We start from the raw sequence: 19,326 nt of genomic DNA on the forward strand, positions 1-19,326 counted from the left end.
ATATAGAAGGGGGAGATTTTCACGGACATGCAAGGATTTTTAAAACCTTGGAGTGGTACCTTTTCGATGGCAGATTTGTGTTGTGTCCATTCTCGTCTAAAACCTGTACCAATCCCTTAATTGTGTTGCTAAACTGATTGCATCATGTATGCTGCTTTTGACAATCTTTTTCATATGCTACGAGGGCCTTGTGAAACACTGCTCTGATAAGTCTTCCAACCAATAACGGGGGCACCACGTTTACTAGTGTTGAAATATATTAAAACCAAACCAAAATAAAATGAAAGTCGATACCTGTGTCCACAATGCATAAGATTAGCACAGCACATGCTACAATTAGCAATCCTACAATGCCCGATGCAGCAGAGTTGGTGATGTGTTGAGAGGGGGTACTGCAGTGAAAAGAAAAAAAGTGGTGTTTTTTAAAAAAAATATAAAAAAAAAACCTACATCTTCCACAGCCTGGCCTTGGCCTACTCTTCCAGGATATTGATTTTTATGTCCTCTTCAGCCGTGGGTTACATATGCAAAACTTGAGCAATGTGCAGCCCGTACTCTGGCCTGGGAACCTGCATTTCTTATGGCACCAAAACTTTTCCTCCACTCTGATATGGTCACTGTGAACTGATTTCTAATGTCTCGCTTAGTACTTCCAGTTTTCTTTGAACCACTTCCTGCTCTTCCTCATTGGCATGTAAAGAGTGTGGGCAAGCAAACAGTTGAATGCTAATGCATACAATAGACAACACCAAATGTCCCTAATGTAGCACTTCTACACATTCCTCATCCTGGGCCATTTTATAGGCCAAAGTAATGCTTTCTTGTCACATTTGTAGTACCTAGCTTGATAGCAGTATTTGTCTGCAACTAAATTTTTAGAGGTTTTTAAATAAAGGTATTTTTGCTAAACCTGCTAGTATTGTAGAAAATGTATACAATAATTTGCAGAAGGAATGATCCCTCAAATAAACCCAGTCATCCGTCTAGTATTGGACTACTCGCCCATAGTTTTATAGGACCTGCTGTGTGATGTTGGCCATCAATGATTAGATCTCCAAAAGTAACTGGTTAAAGACAAATTTTTGATGAGATTGTCAGGAGTATGTGGTGTTTTATGGCGTAAGAAGGGATCTAGAATTTGCTAAGAGTGCTAATTACACTAGAGATTGAGTTAATAGCTATCCACACCTCCAGAAGCAGCATGTCACAGTCTTCATAGTGAGATTCTTCATAGGAGGAAACAATAGTTTTGAGGGTCCAGTTTAGTTGCTCTGTCAAGTTAGGCTAGGAGTGATAATCGGTAGTCTTTTTGTGGACAAATCCCCAGTTAGCCAGAAATACCTCCATCACTGAGTTAATGAACTGAGGCCCCTATCCATAACCATACTGTATGCTTTGGTACCCCACAAGTAAAAAGTTTTTGTTCTTAATTTTCAGTGGTAGTGCAGATTACTGCATCAGTCTTGTAAAATTGTTCATTATTTGTGGCTACCGAGAAACCACCTACTGTTGACCCCCTTCATGGTATCCCTGCTGACATAGGATATCGCCTGGATAATTACTTTTGTGTCCAATGGTCATGTCAATATGGAGGTGGATTAAATGAACTAAAATGCTATGTTTAAGCTGTCCCAGCATCATTCTGTCACGGCATTAATTCTGTAGTCATTGATAACATTCTTTTCTCTTTTTGGTGCAGGTGTATAGATTTTGTGAACTGTAGATTCTTCCAGTTGAGCTGTTGATTAGATAGCTCTATAAATGCCATCTGTTTATTCTAAACTGTTTTTTTTATAGGACATACAGGTGGTATGTGAAGTAATACAGCATGCAAACAACTATACTCATTTTGGAAAATAGTTGGTATTGCTTTGGATTAGGTGTCTCTAATTATGGTGTTACTATCCCATATTTACTTTGAAATACAGTGTAATGCTATAATCAAGTAATCACTTAATTATTCCACAATTTTTATATATGTATATTAACTGGAATAACATTAAGTTGAATAGTTACGGCATTACACTATATTACACTGTAAGTACAAGGTAACAACACCTAGCTACACTAATTGTATAGGTAAGTACAGCATATTTAGGGACACCTAATATAAAGTGATACCAAATAGTCAATATATTGGTTGGTCTCTCCCTTCCTAATTGGGGGCTAAATGGTAAGAGATATTTCATGCCTTTTGAAAAGAATAGGTTCTCTTTTTACTAGTTATGCATACCTATTAGGACTTTGCCTGTTTGTTGGGTCCAAATATATTTGATGACTTTTTTGGACTTTAGTATTGGATCATAGATATCTGTAGTGCTGGGTAGTTCTTGCATAGATGAATTAAACTCCCAATATTTTGGGTATGCAGTGACCAAAATATGTGGAAGAAAAACAACCTGATGTACTGCCTGAAGGTAAAAATGCAATAATGGTTGTCATATAGTTCTTAGCAATGTAGGCAAGTTGTCCTTTCATAGACAGTGATGTGTTTAGTTGAATATGTTGCATTTGGCATGCATTGTACTCGCATATGTTCTCCTAGATACGGGTGATTGAACTTTGGGCAGCATCCTGGTCCTGGCAGTTACATGTGTTTTACCAATAGACACACACACACACACACACAAATGTAAAAGATGTCCTTACCTCTCAGCTGGTGAAAGGTCCTGGCACATTATACACCATTGAAGAATCTAATCTACAGTAAACACTGCATTGCTCCCTTGGTCTTTCCCAAGGAGGAGGGGGTTAGGAGAACCTGCTGCTACAGTACATTGCCGCACCCACCACATGACAAACCAACTCGGGACACTAGGTTAGGACTGGAGTGCAGCCATGCAAGCCTGCCAGTTATTTTTAGAACAAAGGTAGCTTCTGATGTTGGGTGATCAGTATGTGTAAGGAGGAGGCCAAACTGTGATTTGCAAAGAGAAATTTCTACGTGTTACCAGTAGGCTGCTTTGCTCAACTGAGCAACACCAGCGGATTATGCTTTGTCTCCTCAAATTTCTTATATTCGATGACTCATTTTTTGAAACTGGTGGCAAATAGTCTGTTAAAATTTTATTTTGGTTTGAAAATGAAGTGAGTTCAAAATGGACAAATTAAATTTGGCTTCAAAATAATACCTTCAGTGTCACTATTTTATTTTAGTATTACATAATATCAGTTATTGGGGTAGCATCTACTGATCCCCAAAGTAAGTTGAGTAAAAATGTAAGGACAGGAACTGCACAGTCACCTCTTAGTAAGTAATGATAATAATATTTTGGAGCCTTGGAAAGCTAAACATACAGATCATAGGCACAAAAGTGTTGGTTTTGATTGGTCCATTTTAGTAGCATCACTGACACCTGTAGGTTACTTGCTGCTGTAGTGTTACAGGTGTATCCTTTATACCTCATCTCATTTTTAAAATAATAATACAGCTTGAGGATATTTTACCAATGCAGGGTGCTTTAGTCCTTTGTTCGAATTTTGTATCCACAAAAAAGGTTTTTCATGAACAAAGCTGTGTCACAATGATGAGGTCCCTAACCATCTACCAACATAGACCTCAACAGAGGCCTTTATCAGCTTGCTTGGAACTCGGATTCTGATTTTGCAACTTGGTGTAGTATTGTAACCTTAACTTGAATCTTTTTTTTTTTTTTTGCATGATTTTGTACATTTCCAAGTGAATCATGTTATGTTGAAAAAACATCCTTACACTTGAAAGTGTAAGTAGATTTGGTTGTGGAAAAGGCTGCTGCAGCAGGAGTGTTTGTAACTGGGTAAACACTGGCAAGCATTTGAGCTGCATTGGCATAGAGTGGAACTTCTGAACCTCTGCCTTCCTTTGCTGCTGCCATTTATGTCTTCCATTTTAACTGCTGAAAATGGGTATTGGATATTGACAAAACAGATTATTGCATTTTTATCTTTTTAATTAATTTTTACATTTATTTATAAAGTGGTAACAAGACAACCTTAAACTGTCTATTAGCTACAACTAGCAAACAGCATTCCCATATCCAGGATTAAGTGTTGTGAAGCACTAAAAAAATAATAATTTACGTTTATCTTGCATTCTTAATCAAGAGCAGGTCTGGTATGCTTACACAGACTTAAACATATAGTACAAAGTCCTGCAATATTTAGAAGCTTAATGGGTATTGGTAATACTGGTTTAAAGTTTTCCTAATAAAAGACCTGAGGACTCAAAACCATCTTGGAAAAGTTATGCAAAAATAAAACAAAGTTTCCAGAGCCAGATGGGAAATGTTGATTGGGCAAATTAGGCACAGAACTAAGTGGGAGAATCCCTCTTCTGGGGGTTAGTTGCTAGATGAATGTAAATTTGAGGTATATAGGCAGCAGAGTTGGCAGCTTCTCTTTTTTTTACGGTATACTTTGATGCTTGGCTACTGCCTGTTATTTATTAAGTAAACTGCTGGCTGGTTGCCCATTTGACTTGTGTACATGGGTATTTTTTCCCATGTCCCAAAACCTGCTCGTTTGGTTCAAAGTTTACTTGAAACTGAGGTGATATGAGTGTCATAGTTCTGAGTATCATGTTATACATAGGCCTGCATCCCCGGGTCACTTTTGTAAAACTTTGCAAGATTTTGAGTGTGAAAATATGTATTCCACAAAAAAAAATACTATGAAACCTGACATATGCACATTTCTGGCCAATTTAACTTTTTTATAAATCAATCACAATAAACTTGATAATGTCATTTCTCAATGTAGTCTCCACCCTTCTCATTGCACTTGCGCCACCTGCCTGGAAGTGCCAAGAGGACAAGTCAAAACCTTTTATTCTGCCAGAATCCAGGCACTTCCAGGCAGGTGGAGAATTTGCATGATCAGTTTTGTTAAGGTTCATTCCATTTTATAATAAATCCCATTTTTTAACTTTAGCTTGACTACCCCTCATATGTATGCAGTCATAGAGGCTGTGAACTTTCAGTGGCTGATAGAGCAACATCCCACCTGAAGTGTCCAGACACTTGCAAATGCATTTGAGGAGTGTCATGGTGTGCTGTTCGGCATTGAAGTGTTTCTCCTTCTGCCCTGTGAGGATTGGGGAACGGTGTAAGAGGCCAGGGTGTGAGCGGGTAGCCACAAACACACGGTACATGTAATGAAGGGCAGGATTGCTGTTATCAATGAATCATACTGGTCATTTGAAAAAAAAGTGGCTTCAGCCAGTTACTTTATTTGCCCACAAGCCAGCCATCATGCACAGCACCATCAGCAAGTCAGGTGATCAACACTACCTTGTCGAATGATGGTTTGAGCCAAGCCACTGAGCCATAACATTTGTCAGTCAGAGCTTGCTATCTGAGACGACCTATGTGTTAATGGAATGTAGCACCTTACGGTTAACAAAAGAAGCTTTGTTCTTACTAGGTGCCCTTGTTACAATATGCATGCTGTCAGTTGCCATGTTTATGTAAAGAAAATTGGACTCTGCTGCAAATTTCCTTTATTATGTTGGCCTGAACACCCACACCATATGGAAACTGATGTAGCACCTTGTCATCCAGCACCTTGTCTTCCAGTACAGTGGGTATGACAGAGCTGAAGCTTGGCTTAGATATTCCTGACATGTTGGCCAGTTCCTTATGGTAGGTGCCTGGTGCCAGAAAGGCAACCATTATTAGGCACCTGGATATGAATGTGCAGAACTTGATTTTCGGCCATTCTGTCTTTCTAATGACCAATTAAGTGCATTGTTCCAAAGGAATGGCTATTGAAGGTCTATATCAACTTCTAAGCCAGTCATCATCATGGCCAAAAAAATCTGATAGTTCCATTACTTCATATATGGCCATCATATTTTCAAGCCATGCCAAAGAAGCAGAGTTGTGTTAAAACATTAGGCTATAAATTTGCTGTAGGGAATGATATTTATGACTTTCTGTGCACAGGGAGTAAATCATGCCCATGTGTATAGTGTACTTTGGGTTTTGATCCTTAGATGTGGCAGCAGGTAGCCACTATAAACTGACGAAAAAACAAAAATGGTGTAAATGTGCAGCATTGCTGTCTTAAAAGGGAACTAAAATAGTGTCTTTACATCATATTCATCACGTTTGAGGTTAAATATGTCTGTCACGTCATGGACATGCTAATAGTGATTTTGTGTTATGAATTACTGTGCGCACCAGTCGTCATTTAGCTCAGGTGTCACCAGTTCCAGTCCTGGAAGACCACCGTGGCTGCAGGTTTTCAGTCTAACCCTTTTCTTAATGAGTGACCTGTTTTTACTGCTAATTAACTTCTTTTGAACTAATTGTAATTGATTTCTTGATGACTCAGACCCCTTAATTGTTTCTTTATCCTTCACTAGGATTTTCAACCAGTCCCTGTCCCAGGCCACTGACCCATCCTTCCTCAATCATTGTTCCGCTGCCGAAAAAAATCCATCACGAATTGTCTGAATAATTTCCGCCCAGTGGCACTCACATCTGTCATCATGAAGTGCTTTGAGAAACTGGTGTGGAGTCATATCATCGCCTGCATGCCAGCAGACCTGGACCCATTTCAATTTGCTTACAAAGCAAAGAGATCCATGGAGGACGCTGTGGCCACAGCCCTTCATACTGCCCTGACCCACCTGGAGCAGCAGGGCAGTTACGCCAGACTGCTCTTTGTAGACTTCAGCTCGGTGTTTAACACCATCCTCCCACAACGACTGGTGTCAAACTGGCAGATCTGGGACTTCCATCACTGACCTGCAGTTGGATACTAGACTTCCTGTCTGGTCGCTCCCAGAGGGTCAGGCTGGGTCTCCACACATCAGCCTCAACACTGGGACGCCGTAGGGTTATGTGCTCAGCCCGCTCCTCTACACATATGACTGTGTCCCCACTCACCATAGCAACAAGATCATAAAGTTCATGGATGACACGACGGTGGTCGGACTCATCTCGGGCAAGGAGGATGATCTGGCATACAGGGATGAGGTGGAGCGTCTGACAGAGTGGTGCACAGTCAATAATCTGATCCTCAACACCACAAAAACGAAGGAGCTTGTTACTGACTTTAGAAAAAACAAAACTGACATCGAGCCACTCATCATTGGCTGGGCCTGTGTGGAGAGGGTCCCGGTGTTCAGGTTTCTGGGCATTGAGCTGGAGGATGACCTGACCTGGAGCGCCAAAACCAAGGAGCTGCTGAAGAAGGCGCAGCCGAGACTGTATTTTTTGAGAACCCTCAGAAAGAAACATCTCCCCAAAAATCTGCTCCTTGCCTTTTATCACTGTTCCATCGAGAGTGTGCTCACGTACGGACTGTGTGTGTGGTTCGGCAGATGCTCTTCCTCAGAATGGAAATCGCTCCACAGGATCGTCAGGATAGCGGAGAGAACAATTGGTTGTACCCTCCCCACTCTGGAACAAATCTACACCTCCTGATGCCGCAAAAAAGCAATAGACATTTCACAGCATTCGTCACATCCCAGTCATTGCCTCTTTCAGCTTCTGTCATCGGGCAAGAGATACAGAGCGATGAAAACCAGAACAAACTGCCTTAAAAACAGCTTTTATCCAAAAGCAATCATGGCCCTGAACTCGGAATAAAACTGCTCCATATCATTCTCCCAATGTGCAATATAGACCTTAAGTCAACAAGTGCAATTTGTATATTTTGTAAAGTACTTTTATTACTATTAAGTTTGTTATAATTTTCTTTCTTCTTGTCTTTTTACCTCTTATGCCTCACACTGAGTCAACTGCACCTTCAATTTTGTTGTTCCTTTGTAAAAGTGACAGTGACAATATCTATCTATCTATCTATCTATCTATCTATCTATCTATCTATCTATCTATCTATCTATCTATCTATCTATCTGCCAAACAATAATGAGATACAAAATGAGCCAAAACAAATGGTGTCCAAAGTACAATATCTGAAAATAAATAAAGATGAAGGTCTCAGAAATGTCGATCTGCTCAGGTCCTCCAAACATTTTAACATTTCTACTTGAAAAAGAAAATGAATCATTTCAGAAATGCATGATAATGCACCATGAGAACAGCAACAAGCCATGGAATTAAAGAACGGGTTTAATTAACAACAAGAATCGGCACCTCATTAAGCAACTGGTGGGAGTGAAATTGGTTGGAGTTTGAGGCCCTGGCTTAGTTGGTCTCCTGTTGACTCCCTCACATCACATTTCATTTCTGTTTGGGTGCCAATTAAGGAAATAAATTAAGCAATTCAGAGGAATGATGCAAAAGGAAAGAATCAATTCAATTAAAATGAATTCACAAGAACTTATATTAGCACAAATAGGGCATTCATTAAAAAAAAAAAGGGTAAGAATGAAAACCTGCAGCAACGGTGGTCCTCCAGGGCTGGACTTGGTGACCCCTGATTTAGCTGGTTTGACTGCATTTCCCTACTTGATCAAAGGGGTCAGTGTTTCCCACTTTCTCCAAAATGTTGGATACAGCTGGGTCAGAGTTTCTATGAATAAACATAAGCTTTCCCTTCAAATTTCATTTTATAAATCCCAGCTTTTGTGTGTATGCTAGTTTTATAAATCTGACCCTTGGACTTGTTCCTTTGTAATGCCAGATGTGTTGTTTACTAAAATTCGAAAATGGAGAACGTAAAATTTGAAAGTGAAGTGAGTTAAACTCTTAATGGTTCTTTAATGGCATGTTATTGGGCTGTCTAGTTCCCTGTGGAGCCATTGCTTGACAAAGATCCATTTAATTCTGGGAAGAGTGCATTGCATGTGGCGTTGGTTATTTGGATTTTGAAAAAGTTCCTAATATGTGGACAAAACAGATATCTTTAATCTACAGTATTCTGCTTAGCAGGAAATTAAAGATGAAGTTACGTGAACTGAGTCTGTGTGATTGTATACAGTGAGAGTCCTTTTGAAATCATAAACTCATTTTATTTCACAGATCTGTTATTGATTATTTATGGAACATGTTAGGGTTCTGAATTAAAGGTTCTTTCTGGAACCTTCATGTTGGTGGTTCTTTTGAGAGCCCATATTGGTTCCCCTACGGTGATGCCCTAAAGAACCACTGTGGCACCTTTATTTTTAAGAGTGTAGGTGTTCATTTACATTTATTTGTTTTTAGTATTTCTGCACATCCATCCCAGCATGTAAATTGTGATCAGTCAAGTGTGGATGATTTGTTTGCTTGACAAACTGTGTCAAGCAATGGGAGGCATATCTGTGTCCTGGGGGATATTTTCATAACATTTGGCAGCCACCCTTCCACACACACATAAATATCCTGGCTTATTTTTATTTTGGATTATTTTGAATTTTAATATTCAGTATTATCGGTCAAATGAATTAGACATGGACCATAGCAGTAGCTGGTAAAATTCTCTATGCCTGGAGCTGATGCCCTGCACATTTGTTAGTACAAGTCCAAATGTTGCAAAATCATGCAGGAAAACTGTAAAGATCCATAAGGTGCAGTGTGAAGCCCAATTGCAAACCGCTGGCCATTTTATACAGCAGTAACATTATAAAGGGACCTGCCTGAGTGACCAGTTGTCAGTCAAACTGGAGTGAAGGTTCACTTATAAAGTGTGATGTTTAAAAGAGCCTCCGCCAACCTGGGGCGTTTATTGGGTAAACAAATCTAATAGTAGTCCTGTCTGCACGAGGCAGGCAGAAAAATTGCTAGAAGAAAATGTTGCGCTGTGGGTGTTTGAAAAAAAAAATGAAAAGAGTCCCCCACCCTCCAAAATATTACTTTTTTAATACTAGTGGGCTTTGCCCCCTGCTCACTTCACTCTCCCACCCTCTACCCCCCCACCACGGCACGTTACATGCCAGCCACTTCACGTCAGTGCCGCTCACGTTGCTTCGACCATTTAAAAGCCTGTATAGCAGCTGTCCTTTTGTCTCACTGCCTTGTCTCTTGGGACGTTAAAGTGTCTCTGAGAAAATCACGTCTCGTCTCCTTCCAAGCCTTGCAAGATTTTTTTTTTTTTTTATAATAGAGAGATGTTACTTACCTCATGTAGTTTGTAGTGAGAAAAATGTTTAATGTCATCTTTTCATGCAGAATTGAGATAATAGTTTCTCATATAACAAGGGTATAAGGTGGTCAATTCTGGAAAAAAGTCCATGAAAAAAATCATGCGTTGCATAAGCCACTGGTTGTCCAGTTTTATGCTCAAAATGTCCCAAACACAAGTATTTTTACAAAAATAGTGTTTAAAAACACTTCCAGGAAATATTCTTGTAAATGAAAGTGGAACAGACTTGGATGAGCGTTTGAGCCGTAGATGTGCCTCCTGTCGTTACATTTATATTCATGTATTTGTGACTGGAGTTCTACAGGATTTTTTAGCATCAGTCAGTAAAATTCTTAAGCAAGGCCCTTAATCTGCAATTGCTCCATCCTGGTTATGACGTTAACCTGCATCCAGCCCTGCAAGCAGGTGGTCCAACTTGCAGGGAAAACTTGGGGGTTGGTGGCAGGATTAGCACTCCAGTCACCATAGAAAACCTTGCGTTGTTCCGTTCCATCCAAACTAATGTGGTGCTGAGGTATCACCCATTGCACGGCTGCACTCAGATGCTAAATTGGGATCCTAAGGTGGTTCATCATATGTTGGACGTGGCAACGCGCTCTATCAGTGCCCGCTCTCAACCTCCTCCTCCTGTAAAATCTACTCAGGTGAATTTATCTTCTGCTTCTCGGACATGCACAGGTATGATACATAGTCTCCTCCTGATAATGTTTTCTCTCGGTTTTGTTTAACTTTTAATGTTTTTAATTTTACTTGTCTCCCAGTGCATGATTTTTGGTAATACGTGAAGTGTAATGTTAGTCAATGAATAAGCTAAGTGAAAGAAGCCACCTTCAGACACACAAAAATATTTGGGGCAGCCACCCATATATTGTACCTAGCTGCAATGGTTAATTGAAATTGCACAGATGTGCTCAGGACGAGTTCACAACATGAACTGATGAGTAATGGCAAAGATGGCGGCTTTAAAGTCCATCAAAGGAAGTGATGCCTTTCTTGGCGCTGGAACCGGAAGTGACGTCTTATTGGGCGTCAGAACCGGAAGTGATGTCTTGTATGAGAAATCAGGCAGGTCTTCCCATGTTTGGTCTCCAGAGAAAATAAAGAAAGGTTTAGTGCGCCCTGCCGCCCCCAGGCCTGGCGTGGTTTTACCTTCTTTCGGTCCACTCAGCTTCCTCCTACTTGGACGTGTGTGACAGCTGTTACTGGACTGGGCTCCTGACTAACGAATGAGGTGGAGAGGCAGGTCTTCAGTTCAAATGCTTGGGCGTGTCCAAGTGCTTTAATTTTCGTTCACAACAGCATTTTCCAAAAGTGGTTTATTTTAATACAAATTGAGAGTGGGACATTTTAAGCATATCACTGGTTTACTTGACATGTGCATTATGTGACACAAGTAGAGTGAGATTTTTTTTTCTTTAAGTTTGATATTGTCTGCCGTTGTCCAGTATTGGTCACCATAGACATAGCCATATTTGTCCTGCATGAAACACAAGATTAAAGTGTTGTTTTTTTTCTTGTTCATCACTACAAACTAAATGGGGTAAGTAACAGTTAAATAAATATCCATTGTGTATGGAGTATTACTTTAAAGCAGCCATCAGCTGAAATCAATCCATCCATCCATTTTCCAACCCGCTGAATCCGAACATAGGGTCACGGGGGTCTGCTGGAGCCAATCCCAGCCAACACAGGGCACAAGGCAGAAACCAATCCCAGGCACGGTGCCAACCCACCGCAGGATGCATACAAACACACCCACAGCACACACTAGGGCCAATTTAGGATCACCAATGCACCTAACCTGCATGTCTTTGGACTGTGGGAGGAAACCCACACAGACACGGGGAGAACATGCAAACTCCACGCAGGGAGGACCTGGGAAGCAAACCCAGGTCTCCTAACTGCAAGGCAGCAGCGCTACCACTGCACCACCGTGAAATCAATATTAGCTAAAATTCATAAGAAATACGAAACAGCAGAGGGTGACATTAGGGGACTATGAAATGTCGGAAATGAGGGAACTAGTCTCAAGTGACAGCTGGGCTCAAATAAGACAGGGGTAGAGATGAAGACAGACTATCCTTGCAGTGTATGTGAAGATGTGCCCTTTGAAGAGGGCTCAGGTGGCAGTGTTCCTTACATGGGTCTGGTGTTTTCTGTTTAAAAAAAGCGTTTGAGCAGAGTTGTCAAGGGAACAGGAATTTGTGAGCAGAGAGCACTCTGCAGCTTTTCCTGGATTAGTGTGCTTTCCGTTGGATTTAGGTGACTAGGCTGTAAAATAGTAGTTCTTATTTACTGCATATGTTGGCTGGTGGGATGTTAATAAAGAGAAGCTCTGTCATATCACCTCTCTCCTACTGCCTCTGACAATCTCAACATTGTGTTGTAAAATTTGATACAGCACCATGGAGTTGTCCAGGGAGTGCACACAAATTTCTCAAACCTGCTTCTAATGATATCTTAGAACTTTGGAGAAAACAGTGACAGCTAGCCCACTTGGCCCACCATGGTTCTTCAATGTAAAGTCATATTCCATCTCTTGAAGCAAGGCTACATAACATGTCAAGCAGGTTGGGCTTGGGAGAGTGTCTAAGGAATATCCCTTCAGGCACTTTTGTTAACGACCAAGTGCTGGGAGGACTCCACCCAGTAAGTATTCCAGCTGCCAGATGCCAGCGTCATGTTGCTATAACAACTAATCAGGGAAAGGATTTTTTGGCGGGAAGCTTTTCTTTTTAAGGGGAATGGTGGATTGAGGAGGAGGGATAAAAAAGAAAAAGGCAGAAGGCAAGGAGGCGACTATCTACACTTAAAAGAATCTTCAGGATCAGACTTCACCCAGGGACAGCTGCTATTTGTAGGTGGCCTCCCCGAAGTTGAAATAATGCATCGAATCCCCGAGAAGAGGCCAGAGTCTGGTGTTCTATGGGTGCTCCTGTTTGGTGAGTCTGACTCGTGATTAAGTTTCTTCGGTATAGTCGGCCGGGAAGCCGTTTTTGCCTGACGACTGTTTTTTTTTTCCAATCCATTCTACAATAGAATCTGTACTGCAGGTTTCTTCGCCGTGTCATGGACTACGTTAAATCTTTCTTTTTTTTTTTTGATCTGTTTTCTTTACATCTGTTTCAAACTAGGGATTAAGATTTGGCCGCTGGGGAGGGTATCTGGGGAAAAGGGTTCACAAATGAACACTCATTTACTGGTCAAGTAAATGTATAAATTGGATTTCAATATACTTAACCAGTCCAACTTCCTTCTGATATTTGCCAGTTATTTAGGGGTGCGTATAGGGGAGAAGAGGGGCTGAAGACCAATTATTTTAGTGCTATTTTATCCTTCAAATATCATCCACTTCCCTCTCAGGTGTTGAAGTGTAGTAATCACATCCCATATCGGCTGATTATTACACATTTTCCATCTCAGGCAGTAGCTCATCTCTTCTTCACGGACTCAATCGTCTCTGCATCTCTGGCTGTTTTTACTCCATTTGACTGTTCTCTTCCAGGTATATACAGTCATATGAAAAAGTTTGGGAACCCCTCTTAATTCTTTGGATTTTTGCTTATCATTGGCTGAGCTTTCAAAGTAGCAACTTCCTTTTAATATATGACATGACTTATGGAAACAGTAGTATTTCAGCTGTGACATTAAGTCTATTGGATTAACGGAAAATAGGCACAATGCATCATAACAAAATTAGATAGGTGCATAAATTTGGGCACCCTAACAGAGATATTACATCAATACTTAGTTGAGCCTCCTTTTTCAAATATAACAGCCTCTAGACGCCTCCTATAGCCTTTGATGAGTGTCTGGATTCTGGATGGAGGTATTTTTGACCATTCTTCCTTCCATACAAAATCTCTCCAGTTCAGTTCAATTTGATGGCTGCCGAGCATGGACAGCCTGTTTCAAATCATCCCATAGATTTTCAATGATATTCAAGTCAGGGGACTGTGACGGCCATTCCAGAACATTGTACGTCTCCCTATGCATGAATGCCTTTGTAGATTTCGAACTGTGTTTTCAGTCATTGTCTTGTTGGAATGTCCAAACCCTGCGTAACTTCAACTTTGTGACTGATGCTTGAACATTATCCTGAAGAATTTGTTGATATTGGGTTGAATTCATACAACCCTCGACTTTGACAAGGGCCCCAGTCCCTGAACTAACCACAGAGCCCCACAGCATGATGGAACCTCCACCAAATTTGACAGTAGGTAGCAGGCGTTTGTCTTATAATGCGGTGTTCTTCTTCTGCCATGCAAAGCACTTTTTGTTATGACCAAATAACTCAATTTTTGTCTCATCAGTCCAAAGCACTTTGTTCTAAAATGAATCTGACTTGTCTAAATGAGCATTTGCATACAACACGCGACTCTGTTTGTGGCATGAGTGTAGAAGGGGCTTCTTTCTCATCACCCTGCCATACAGATGTTCTTTGTGCAAATTGCGCTGAATTGTAGAACGATGTACAGATACACCATCTGCAGCAAGATGTTCTTGCAGGTCTTTGGAGGTGATCTGTGGGTTGTCTGTAACCATTCTCACAATCCTGTGCATATGCCGCTCCTGTATTTTTCTTTGCCTGCCAGACCTGAGTTTAACAGCAACTGTGCCTGTGGCCTTCCATTTCCTGATTAAATTACTTACAGTTGAAACTGACAGTTTAAGCCTCTGAGATAGCTTTTTGTAGTCTTCCCCTAAACCATGATACTGAACAATCTTTGTTTTCAGATCTTTTAAGAGTAACTTTGAGGATCCCATGCTGTTACTCTTCAGAGGAGAGTCAAAGGGAAGCACAATTTGCAATTGACCAACTTAAATACCTTTTCTCATGATCGGACACACCTGTCTATGAAGTTCAAGGCTTAACGAGCTAATCCAACCAATTTGGTGTTGCAAGTAATCAGTATTGAGCAGTGACATGCATTCAAATCAGCAAAATTACAAGGGTACCCACATTCTTGCACAGCCAGTTTTTCACATTTGATTTAATTTCATACAACTAAATACTGCTTCACAAAAAATCTTTGTTTGGAAAACACCCAAGTACTCAGATGTCCCTAGGAAATGAAAGACATACCACTGTTATCTTTTTTGTTGAAAGTAGAGTAAATTATTATGCAGGCTGAGAGGGGTTCCCAAACTTTTTCATATGAACGTATATCTGATATAATTTCAGACTCAATGACTGACTGACTGACTGACAATTCAATAAAAACAAGAACATGTCCAGCTGTATTTCTTTGCAAAGATTGCTGATCACATTTTATTATTATTCCTTACCTTGCATTTAAAGTTTTTGGAAGCTGTAACAGGGCAACATGGTGGCACTGCCACTTCACAGCTCCTGGAGATGGTTTTTAATCCTGGTTAAACACTGCATTTGGAGTTTGCTTGTTTTCTGGTTTTGTTTTTTGGGTAGTCTCACATCCCATAGATGTACAGAATAGCTGAACTAGCAGCCTGAAACTAGCTTGCCATGTGCTGTATGACTTATGATGAACAGGCAGCCACTCATGGCTTGGTCACTGCCATGTAATCTCTGACCCCTAAATAGAATATGACTTATTGTGACCCTGAATTTGATAAAAAAAAAAATAGATGGGTGGCAGCCTTGAATTCCCCAAGCTGTTCTTCTTTATAAGTACAAGCACCACCTAGCATCACTTTGTTGGGCACTATAGGCACAACTTTTATTACAATGTCCCCAAGTACAACAATTCTGAAACCCTTGTACCGCATATGCATTTCTGTCCTCTCTGCTGCACTCGGGTCCCAATCCAGGTGGTTCATTGTTTGGTGGGTGCGACAGCACGCTATCCATGTATGTTCCCAACCTTCTCCTCCTCCTCTGTTTTAAGGTGAATAGTAAAAAGTAATGCTTTAACATAACATTCTGAAACCTGCTTAATTTACTCAGGATGGTGGGGTCCAGATTCTTTCTTGGCATCATCAGGCAGAAGGCAGGTTCCCTTGGACAGGGAACACGTTACATACACAACCACAGCGCCAACTGATGTAATGTTTTTGGAGATGTGGCTGGGAAACTAAAGCAAATGCAGTTAGAAGGCAAATTTCCATTATCAAAGCAGCTTCATGATTGTTGGTGAGCAGGCCTAAGATGTCAACCTGGAGCTTGCTGGTTAACTTTGATGGAACAACAGTGTTACTACTATATACTGTATAATAGATACTGTGTTCCTTTCCAGGAAAAACAGTTTCAGATAATGAGATGAGAATATATAATTTTTAGACAGATGGATAAGGAACTAGGTAAGGTAAATTGATATAAAATAAAATATGATAAGTTTGATAATGAAGATTACACCCATCTATCCATCTTCTTAATCTGCTTAGCTACGGCCACGGGTCAGCTTGAGCCATCTACCCATGAATCTTCTAAAGCTGCTTTATCCTGGGCAGGGTTGTGGGGAAGCTGGTGCCATTTTCAGCCTTCATCGAGTGCAGGGCAACACCTAGACATGGTGCCAGTCCAGTGCAGGGTGAACACACACACACATACATTAGTCAGTTGGGCAATGGCGGTCCACCAAACAAGTGTGTCTTTGGACTATGGGAGGATCCCATATATTGGAATCCCTCACAAACATGGAAGGAATATGGAAACTCTGTACAGAGAACACTTGGGACACAAACCCCAATCTTATTGTGACACAGCAGTGCTACCACCGTGCCATCTATGGAGATAAAATATATAATAAAACTTAGCATCAGGTAAGCTGATTTCAATTTAATGTTGATTAAAATGAAGTTATGTATAGTATTTAATGCATTGTTATTTATCTTGGTCATTTGTTCACACGTTGATTAACACATAAAAGTGTCTCTGTATTCTGTACACATGGCAATAAAGACCCTGAAAGCATCCATGCATCATCCACCCAAACAACAGCCATGTGAAAGTATCAAAGCAAGGACACTGGATCAATGAGACAACAGCATGAACCACTGCACTACCATGCTGCCCCAATAATGAATTTATTTCTGTTTTTGTGGTAAGATTCTTTAAAATAAAAGGATGACATTGTCAGAAATGCATGTTCCGGAATAATGGTACTGTATGTTAAAATGAAGCAAACAGAGGGATTTAAAACTGAAGGGCACCGTCTGGAGGATCTATGTGTACTCTGGTTCCACCTGCCACAATCCAATGATGTACAGCATGTTCTAGAAGTTCTGCCCCAATATGCAATGACCTGAAGTCCCGTCCAGGATGGTTTCTCTTCTATTTTTAATTTGTTTTTTCTTTGACATCTAGTAAAGCACTTAAAGCTACTTCATGTGTATGAAAGTGTACTATAGAAACAAATGTTGTTTAGAGAGTGAATGAATGGACATATGGTTGATTACCTCCTCTTATAGTATAGTTGTTAAAGCTGCAACATTTCCAGCTGAAGAAATCCAAGTTCCATCCCCAATCCAACCACTGTCTTTGTGGTGTTTTTCACGTGTGATCCAAACTACCACTACCACTGTTTTCTTCTCAAAAGATGTAAAGATTAGGTTTTGTGGGTGTGTATGGCTGAGCAAATGGTATGACAGTATCTAGTCCTGCTTTGATTTCTCTATTGTGCCCATTATTGACTGGATAGGCTCAGGCTAACTGCATCTGTCGTGAAATATGCAAACTCAGAAATGGCATATTTTATCATATTTACATTTTCCCACTTCCGATGAGGACCTCTGACTTTACACTACTGGCTGATCACTCTACTGTACTTTGGATGTTTTATAAAAACAGAATAAAATACCCGAACTTAAATAATCCAATTTATGGTCTCTGGGTGGCAGAGCCTCTCCCAGCAGCACTAGGTGCAAGACCTAACCAGCATGTCTTAGGAAATATGAGAGGAAAGCCCACATAGACATGGGGAAAATGTGTCAACTCTACATGACCAAGAATGAGATATAGGATTTGAACCCAGGATGCTGGATCTATGAGTCCGAAGCACTAGTATGCCACCCTATTGATTAATTGATAATCAAAAATCTGTCAGCATTCAATTTTTGTGTTTTTATCTGTAAGTGCATTTATATGGAAGTGTGGGATTTCTTAGGATAGATGGTTTCCACCAAAAATCAATCTAATCCAAAATACAATCAGTAGATCTTAGATAAAGTTAACATTTGTTGATAATAAACATTTCTTAAAGTCTTTTATGCTATGCATTAATTCAATTAAATTCAGTTTATTGTCCCAAGAGGAAACTTTGGTTTGTCAGCAGGTTTTACAGAGAGACCATGATATAACATTAAAAACACATCAGCAAAGAACACAGCCATCAAACATAAGCTTAGCACAAATAGATTATAGCAGCGAGCATAATACTTATGGTGAAACATTAGATCAATCACATTAGACATAAAAATTAAATCAACACTTAGACTTGACTGGTGATTGATGCAAATTCTATGATTTAAGCCTGAGGATATTTATTAAAGTTGAACTTATTTAAAAGATTACTAGCAGATAGAATGACAAAGTATTTGAATCAGTTGCCTTGGGACCTTGAACCTATGACCTGATGGCAACAACTGCAATTGAGAAGGCAGTGGGCGAGTCCTGTTTGACAGAATACACTCTGCTTTCTGTAATACTTGCTTGTTAAACGGGTCTGTGAGATCAGACTGTTGAGACCTTGATATTTTACTGCTCCATTTTACAATTTGATTTATTCTGTTTTTGTTGCTGACATTAAGATTTCCAAACCTGGCCACCAGAACTTAAGCAAAGAGAGACTAAATAAAAGATTTATAAAAGAGTGATATAATGGTAGGACATGCTAACAATGAAGTATAAGAAATCATGGTGAGTCTATTGCTAGATAGTCCACTCCCATTTAATGTTATTTCAAATTCTACTGTATGCGAATTAAGATGGACTGTAAATCCAACACTATCTGATGAAGAAATATTTTCACTCCAAATGGTCTTAATTTAGGACTGTCCCAAAGCAAATGACCTGCAAAGGCTGGAGCTACATGGTTCTCAATTACTGTACAGTCCAATCCCTAATGTATTTGATAACTGTAATCAGATGTGAAAATGTACAATTTTAAGATGAATTACAGTGCATTTTGCACATGTGGATAAAGAATGCATATTATGAACAGGTGAATTCCACTCTTTACCTGAAAAATTGAAGGTCTTTTCCCTAATATTGTCTAGTTGTGTCCATTGTGCCATTAATTAATTACTGTATATACTCACATATAAGTCAGGTCTTGAAACCCAAAAAATCGATCATAAAATCAGACCCCAATTTATAGACCCGTTCAAAAATGC

This window comes from Polypterus senegalus, chromosome 6 (genome assembly GCF_016835505.1).
Source record: "Polypterus senegalus isolate Bchr_013 chromosome 6, ASM1683550v1, whole genome shotgun sequence".
In the NCBI taxonomy this organism is placed as follows: Eukaryota; Metazoa; Chordata; class Cladistia; order Polypteriformes; family Polypteridae; genus Polypterus; species Polypterus senegalus.